We start from the raw sequence: 9539 nt of genomic DNA on the forward strand, positions 1-9539 counted from the left end.
CACTTCCTTTTAGTGCATTAAATTGGTTTTGCTAATCCAATTTTCAAACAGGAAGACAGATTGTAGGGCAACCAAGCTCATAAAGAGGAACTTAAGNCTTAAGCTCAACAGTGCATCTAGCACTAAACACACACCTGGATTCGGGCTGATGAGTTTTCCTCGTTCCTTTTAACATGGATGACCGCCCAGATTTTCTTTCCTTATTCTTGACTTTGGTTTGCGTCTTCACCTCTGTAGCGTCTAGGAGACTTTCATTCTTTATCGTATCTTGTCCCTTTTCTGACACTTCCAATAATTGGGGTTCCTCAACGCGTATTAGGTGAGTAGACGGTTGTTGATCCTTTCCGTCACCATTGCAGGCTGATTAACTCGACTTTTCGGCGTTCTCGTCAGTCTTTGAGGATTCCATACACTTTGCACCACCTTCATGGCAAATGAAATCTTGTTGTTTTCTTGACGGAGTTTCTTCACTTGGCTGAATTCTGGATCCCGCCTCCTCTCTGGATACATCTGGGTACAATGAGTGATTTCCACTTGGTTGAGTTGGCTTTGAGAGTTTGTCTCGAGGACGGCTATAGAGTTTAGCACAGCGATGATCTGAAGAACTTAACGAGCTCTTGATACAACTTATGTTCGGCTGATCTTTTGCTTTGGTCTCCACTGAAGTATTTCTAGGGTCCAAATTTTCCTTAGAAGGAGCATCGTGAGTTGGTCTGATTGGTGAAGTTCTGACTGGGTTCACCGTATCCACTGGCTTGAAGTCTTCCTGAAGCAGGCATTGATGAGGGGCTGATGTTGAATTTCGCAAATCAAGATGCCCTTAATTTGTCGTGGCTTTGCCCCAAGAACCGAGCACGTTGAATTTGGCAACTTGGTTCTTTTTCTTGTGGCAAGTGTGTCCATATCTCCTAACCATGAATTCCTTCTGAGGGGAAAATCCACAACTTGAGTTGGTGGTCTCATCAACGTTTGTCTCGATGTAGTGCTGTCCGGACTGTTGGGATACGTAAGGTTTTTCTTGGTCTTCCACATCAACACTGGCGCTGGGCTGGGCGTTTCAGTCGCTTGAAATCAAGTCGTTCTCAAGTCCGATTGAGCGCCAACTTGTTGGCCTTCCATGCTCCTTGTCTTGTACAACGATTGTTCAACTCTTCTTTTCATTCTCATTTCCGCCATGTCCCTTGCCAATTGAGATAAGGTCTCCATCATGGAGATTATTACAGGCGAGGATTCAATTGACGGTGTACCTTCAATTGACTTCATCATTCTGGGGTTGGACATAGCCATGTTTTCTCCAACTGTCTATATTTCTTTCTTGGAAATTCCTCACTTACAATTGTGCGCCAATTATATTGTAGACAAGTCATGATTATTCTCACATGTGTTCTATGAGTTACCTTTCAGCTGTCGCTCATCACTCCTTTTAATTTGCAAATTGTTGACCCTTTTTCGCCCTGGAACCAAGTTAGTGCTGGCATAAGGCCAGGGGGGGAGTATGTTCCATCCACAATCGAGTACATCATCTTCATATGATATGGATAAGTGATGTACAGGATGAATGATTGCTCCCGGAACGGGTTTTATCAAAATGTTAAGATAATGTATGTTATTATCTTGGGAAAATCCCAAAGTTGTTGGATTGCCCATCGTGTAGTCCGTTTGTCGGTCAGATGTTGACCAAATGCCAGCCTAATGCTTGTAGTGACATCATGATCCATCACAAGTAGCTCCTCCAGCCCTTGATCATAGATGTACAATGTCACAGGAACCGGTTGTATCAAAGAGCTTTGTGATTCAGTGTGAATCAATCTCTACATTGTTCCTATCACCAAGGAAAAGCTCCAGTACCCAAGGGGCTGGTCAGCCCAGATATAACCATGAGTGAGGAATGTCGGCTACATGTTTGAAGGGAGGAGGAACAGGAAATCCCCGTCTACCACAACCGCCCATCACAACCCTCTCAGATCCAATGAAGAATGGGTTAGAACAGCAGTCACGCATCACCCTTCATCGAGGACAGAGGCCTCGATTTGGAGCTCAAGGAGAGAAGTCAGTTTTTTAACCTCTTCATGGAAGAACCACCTGCCATTGTTAAGTGCTAGGACTTCGCCATTCTTGTGGTGCCAAAAAGTGGGGACTGTTTCGAAGGACAGAGATCGTCATCATATGGGAGTAGGAAACCCAAGAAGCCGTGCAGAAAAGCAAGAGGACCTGGGGAAGTGCCGATTCTGAGTAAAGCACTTCGTCGCTCTGTTAGTGGACCTTCAATCCCGTTGAATGGACGTCATCCAAGCATCTCCATTGGACCATCTTGCCAGACATCAAGTAGTAATTATTAACTCATTTATTTCAAATGCGTATGTCCCCTTTTCCATTGGCCCCTACAATTCCCCCACTTTTCTTACTGGAGCAAGACAGCTGATAGGCGGTGTGTTTGTGATGAATACAGGAGATTGAACTGTACAGTTTGCCTTGAAGAGTAATCTAGATTTCCCAGACGACCAAGATCGTACTGGCATCTTAGGGAGTAGAGGTAGCAAGTGATTTGTATTCAATTGTATCTGAAGTTCATCACTCTTGTAGCAGAAATCAGTAGTTAGACTCTAGAGTAGAGGTCGACTTTGATAAGACGCATTTAGACTAGGATAGTGACCACATTTTGCAGGATAGTTAGCCTTGAAGATTGGCCCAGGTATATGCCAGACAACCGAGATTGATCTGGGACTGTGGGGAGTAGAGGTAGCTAGCGATTTGTCTCCTTAGTCAATTGATTGATGATTGTTTGAGGCCCTGATCAAGGAATCTCGAATTATTGCTTGTATGCCCTGATTAGGGTTATAACCAGAGGCCTTAAGATAGGTCTAAGAAATTGAAGCCCTTGTACTAGGTGCTCTCCCTCTTTGAGATCTATCAAGGTATTTTTACCTAGTGCTTGGGTCAGGAGTTCCATGTTTCCGTTTCCCACGGGAATTCAATAAGTCAGGACCTTTCACCCCTGGCTGGTGGACGGAACACCATCTGCCAATTGAATTTTCAATAATCAAGGGATTTTGAGCAAGCTGTGTTACAAAACCCAACAAAACGAACATGTTTGGTGTATTCGGTGCACACATGATCAAATTGGCTCAATTCCACAATGCTATTTGTTTAGACAAGCAAACAAAATTAAATATGTATCAAAATGCAAAGCATGTACAATGCTGTTTGGATGGGCATGTTGTCTTCGGTTTTACTCCATGGAATTGCGTCAGCTGTTCATGAACGGGTTCACTTGACAAGCCCCATAGGAAAAGGAGAGTACAGAGAAGGATGGGAAGAAGCTGGAAAGTTGAGAGATGCGGTCGCCACACAGGTTTCTGGATGAAATCTGATCACGCTAGGTGCTTTATCTCAGTTATTTCTCAAGTTGAAGAGACCTGGGTTCAAAATGCAAGTATGTTTACCTTTGCTCTTTTTGTGTAAAGTCTTAGGATTCTAGCTGCGTTTTCAGGCCAAAAATACATTATATCCTTGTGATCGAAATATTTTTAGCTCACACCCCAATCATCAAATCTGATGTCGGGTGGCCAAATCATTAAACAATAAATAAGTCAAGCAGGAACAATGCAAGAATGAAAGAGCTATTTCAATTGAACAAACCGAGAAGATTGGAATTATACAGTACAGATAAAGGAAATCTCTTCGTTACCGTTTCCTTAAATGTTTCATTAACAATTACTGTGTTAAGAGAAAGCAATTCGTGACACAACCTTTACTCAGTTTGTCAAAAATGTATTGGCATTACACGTTGCAATGACTTTTCATAAGATTTTAGATGAACAATATTTCAGGCTTTTTGCCTCATCAAGACCATACTTTCCTAATCAATGGTTTTATTTTTGTTTCAAACAATACTAAATCTTAAATTCTTCTTGGCAACATGTTGTGCTAATGAGTTTTCGTAAGGTTTCTTAAGGTAAAAGAACCTTGGCGATAGGAAGGGGGCCTCCGGGTTCTCAAGCTTAGAATTCAAAACCAGGATGAGACCTGATCTGAAGAGTCTTAAATCTGACCTACTTACTAACAGCTTTGCCATTTTGAATTCAATATTAAAAAGTAAAATTAATAATTGTGCTGTATACAGTGCGTTCGAGCAAATCGTGGACAAATCAGTGCGTAACAAACAGGTGCGACTTGCGCAAGATCCATAAGGAGTAGAACAGCAAAAATTTTATTCGTCATAGAAATTGGCTCATACGACTAGATTTCAAAATGCTCCCCGCCTGCCTCCACCATGGCCGCGATCCTGGGCCTGAAGCTGGCGCAGACCTTGACGACGAAGTCTTCAGACATGTCGGCCCATACCTCATTGACGGAGGCCTTCAGAGATTCCACGCTGTTGTGTGGGGTGCGGCACGCTTTTCTCTCCACATTGCCCTAGATCCCGTAGTCTAAGGGTGAACAGTCTGGGGAGGAAGGCGGCCACATTGCCCACGGCCAGGAGGCGGCTAAATTGTCTTGGCACCACTTCTGAGTCTTCTTGGCCTTGTGGGCGGGGGCGGAGTCCTGCTGCCACACGTAGTTGCCCAGGGGGTATGTGGCATCCAGCCAAGGCTTCACCACCTTCCTCATGACCTTCAGGTACTCCTCCGTGTTGATCTTCAGGCCCTTGGGGAACCAGTAGGGGGGCATGGCCTTCCCGTCGCTCGCCACGACCCCCAGCATCATGGCTCCGGCCGGGTGCTTGGTCCTATTTATATGAGGGACCTCTCCAGGGGTGGTGGCCAACCAGCGGTCATTTTGCGCATTCCTGGCCTGGTCCACGGTCCAAAACTTTTCGTCCGAAAACACACGAACAACGCGCGGATTCTTCTTCATCCAGGCCAACAACTTTTTTCCTTTTATGACCCTGGTGGCCTTTGACGCCGTCGTGATCAGCTGACGATGTCTCCTGACATAACTCTTGAGGCCGAGGTCCTTCACGGCCGCGGAAGCCGTCGTCTTGGAGACGTTGGCGACCTTCCCGAGGTCGGCCAGGGAGATGTCCGGCTTCTTCTCGATTTTGGCCTTGATCTCGGCCAATTTGGTCCCAGTCCGCTTCTTATTGGATCCTCCGGAACCCGTCTTCCTCCCGAGGCTGTCCCCAGCCTCAACGAGGTCCTTGACCTTGTAGATGAAGGACCTGGAGCACTTCTCCTGGGCCATTATGGCTGACACCTTGACGTCGGCCTCCAGAAGAGCAGCAACTCGTTGCCTTCTCGCCTCCATTTCTCGGAACTGAGAAGAATTAGCAACAAAATTCCAAAACAAAGAATGCTTCGTTTTGAATGGTCTAAATGGTCCAATCACGAAACCGCAGAAAAGCGTAAAAGTTTTGGCGTGATATTTAAAAAAAGTCACCCCAATCCAAGATCTGCCGTTTTGAGTCTATCATGAACCTCCTGAAGTCAAACGTGGGGCTATTTGGCAAAAACTAAGGGCAATCAGTCTCTTAGGAACTGATCTAAACTAGCTGCAAATATCATCTCAAACATGTCCTCCTTCACCAAGGACTACACCGTCAACTTCGTGCACACCATCAAAAAGAGGTTGAACTTTGGCAAGGTGTAGTTAATTAACCTGAGGTCGAAGGTGAATGAGACCCACCTCTTTTTAAAGGAAATTCTCTAACCTATTCGTAGATAAAAAGCTTATTTTTGTACTCTTGATAGTTCTTGCGTGCGTCACACATGTTTAAACCAACCTACTTTGTCCACGATTTGCTCGAACGCACTGTATACCATGCATGTACGTAAGTTAGCACTGCATTATTCCCATTCTTGGCCATGCTACTTTGGCTAAGCATAGTTATCTATGGGCTCAGCCACGGACTCGAGTAGTTGAGGAATGCAAACGGAAAGGAAAGTTTCATATCTCCTGAACCATTCATTTACTTGAAAATTATCATTAGGAACGGTCGCAACATTTTGTCAAATAGGTGAACTTGACCAAATCCGAGCCCAAATCTATGCTTGGGGTACTCAGAAGATTAAGTCAAAGTTTTATAGTAATCACAACATAAAATTCGATTTTTCGTCCTTTCCGTGAAAAACTGGAAATCACTCCACGCTCAGAAGCCTTGGGCACGCTGACCAAGTTGAACGTTAAATCCGGAACCAGAATTACGTCGTTGAGGTTACACATCCTTTTATCCTTCCCAACCATGGTCATAATCCTGACACGTCCATACCAAGATGGAGTCACTCTCCGTCCATCACCTAGAGTGATCTCTAGGGGTCGATCAAGACGTTTAAGGCTCTCAAACGACTTCCTTTTCTTGCACATATGACAAGTTGCACCAGAGTCCACAATCCACCTAGAAACTTTCACCGGAAACCACGGTACACGCAGACACATGGTGTAAAAGTCCAAATTCTTCCCCTTCTAAACGATCCCCAACATGAGCCCCATCCACATGGCTCTGCGAGTCTTCAACTGAACGTTTTTGAGAAGGACAATTCTTCCGAATATGACCAAAACCACCGCATCAGAAACACCTCTATCCTTCTTGACAAGCTGCAAGGCCATTTGCAGCCTCATTTGTTCGGTCAGAGCTCTCAGATTGCTTCTTCTCCTCACTCAGCAACTGCTCGGTTACCACCTCCCAAGCCGGGACCTCTGGATGACTTTCCAGTGCAGTGGTTAGAGTGTTGAACCTCTGAGGAAGACTTGCCAGCAGACAAACTACTCGTTCTTTGTCATCCACCGAACTTCCAATGACGGCCAATTCATGAAAAGTTTCCACCATCTTCCTGATGTGCTCTTGCACAAGCCCATGATGCTCTTCCAAATTACGCAGAAACAACCGTCGTCGAAGTTCCACCTTGTTCGCCCACGTTCTCTTCTGGAATTGGTCCCACAAGAGGTTCCACACCTCTTTTGGATCCGTCAGGTCACCTACCAGGTACAGGAGAGATGGATCCACACTCAGGACGATAACTGCCAATGCGCTGTCTCTCCTGGCCTGGAACTTTTAGCTTGCCTCCACTTGGGTTGAATCCAGGGCAATGTCTACTCCAGACACAATGCCCCATAACCCATCCTTCATCAATGCCATCCTGCACTGAATCTTCCTGGTTGGGTAGTTGGATCCGTTGAGAGCCATGATTGTAGTCTTAAGCTCACCAGACATTTCTTTAATCATAAATGCGCAGTGGAGGAAGAAAGCGTAGCCCATAACCTGTTGTAGTTCAAGTTGAGGCGAAGACGAGAGTATATCTACTGGCACTTTTTTCGTAAAAATCGGCCATTTATAGTTGTTCAATGTACACCAACCAAGAGCAGAGAGCACATTAGACAGTTAACAGATGACGGAACAATCTATATAGAACTCTACTCAACCTTTTCATCAAGTGCAGATTCCATTTCCAACAGGCACTTCACCAAATCTCACACAACCCTGCATCACGCCCCCTCACCACAGAGTGGGCCCCAGACTATACCGCTATTGTATGATAGCATTGGGCCTCAAACCAGTTTCCGGCGAATTCATCAAAATTTATACCCAGACCTTTGGCGATATAGATTTCGTGCATACTATGGGGACGTTTAGGCAAGCTCTGGCAGGTTCGTTTGTTTGCTGGTACCAGAGTCAGTGATGCAAGTTTGGGGCTTCAAACACGTTTTTGAGAAGCTGACCCTTCTTTCGCATTGCTATATGATGAGGAAAGGTCAGCTTCGATAAAACCAGTTTGAAACGCCAATTTTGCATCACTGACACTGGCAGGCAAGTTTTTTTGCTGGTACCAGCGCTTGCCTAAATGTCCGAATACATGAAGATGTGATCATAGCGGGACCCATCCTTGGGCAACACAACTTCGCCCTGACCCGCTTCCTGGACAGGGCACTACTTGTTGGAATGATGCTTAATCCAAAAAAGTGCACCTTCCCGGCAGATGTCGTGAAATTTGGGTAATGATGGTGTCTGGAAAAGGCGTATCGCCCAACCCAGAAAAGGGTGCGCCCTGAGAAATGCACCTGTCCTTAGAAATAAGGATGATGTACGGTCGTTCATCGCAATTGCCCGTTCCAAGGAACCATGGTAGCTGAGTTGTCTAATGTACCCGATAGAGGTACGACATGGTTCCCCAGAGGGTGTGGGATCGAATCTTGCCTTCGGAGAAAACCTTTACCAATTCAGTCCCGTCTTTTGTTGAGAGCAGTCGCAACATTTTGTTGTTCCTGATCTTTTATAACGGCGGGTCTAAGTGTGTTGTGTTGTGTAAGTGGTCGCGTGGCTGCTTAAGGTAAGACACTTCTGTTCTTTAGCTTTCATTTCTTCCTATCTCTAGTAGTTTAGTTTAGTCTTACATCTTTTAATTTTATGTTTCTGTTGTATTTCACTTTTTTCGTCTGTCAATATTATTTATGACAATTCTAGGTTATTTCATGTATTTTTGGCTTAAGGAGTAGTTTATCTTGTTTTTATTGTTTAGTCTGTTCATTTCATGTACTTGTAAATGTAGTCGATTTTTCTTGTTGTTTGCAATCAGTTTAGTATCCTATTTTCAATACAAAATTGGGTTCTAGAACCTTCTTTTGTTCTATTCCATTCCATTGATGTTAGCTTGTTCCTGTAGTCGAGTTGGTGTATATTGGCTGAGGCTAGCTAGCTGGTCAGCCAAGAGTAGGTCATCGTAGTCGACCGACTCTTATCTCTTCTCCTCTGTTGGTAGCCCCAACCTAGTGAAATCACCTATTCTCTTCTTCTTGTCTGTCCCCAGGGAGTACGTTCCTCCTTGGTTTCCACCTAGCACGTGTGTTGTTTACCTGCTCTACAGCTGGTTCTCATTCACACGCGCTGGTCATTCCCTTTGGCTCTCTTGGCTCTGTCTTTTTCTTCTTCTTCTACTTTTTCATCTTTTATTTTCCTCTCGCTCATTTCTAACGGTTTTTCTCTTGAAACTGAAGAAAGCCTCCTGAATATTTTTCCATATTTTGTTCAGGTCTCAAGTATTTTCAATTAGGATCCCTTAAATAGCCTTGCTTTCAATAACCATGGAAGCTTTGTTGAAGGGACTTTCTGAAGGGGCTGGGAACTGTCTTGAGCTGGTTTTGGATGGGAAAACTCCGTCCTCTTTGATAGAGGAATTTCATTATGGAAGCTTTAATAGCTTGGGTTGGTCACACCCAGCCACTACTTAACTGTGGGATGAACCAGTCAAGTGTAGGCAAAAGGGACACAGGCATTGACACTCTTGATTTGATTCAAATGCCCCTTGTAGTCAAAGAGGTCATAGAGGTCAAAGAGAGCATAGTAGAGAATGCTCTCGAAATTTGCGATGCCCATAAACGACAGAGATGCAAAAAGGCAGGTAAAGGGTGTAAACTGGCTCACCCAGAATGGTGTCCCAAACTTAGAGAGTTTGGACTTCTCAAATTCAATGAGAAGGGCTGTTCCAAGCAAGGGTGTAGCTTTTTTCACCCATTTATGTGCATGAGATCTTTGAGGCACAAGGTATGCCTCAATTTCAAATGCATAAAGGCCCATCTCAGGGGCACTAGGAGGAAGAGACAGCAGT

The sequence above is a fragment of the Tigriopus californicus genome, chromosome 4 (assembly GCF_007210705.1).
Source record: "Tigriopus californicus strain San Diego chromosome 4, Tcal_SD_v2.1, whole genome shotgun sequence".
Classification (NCBI taxonomy): Eukaryota; Metazoa; Arthropoda; class Copepoda; order Harpacticoida; family Harpacticidae; genus Tigriopus; species Tigriopus californicus.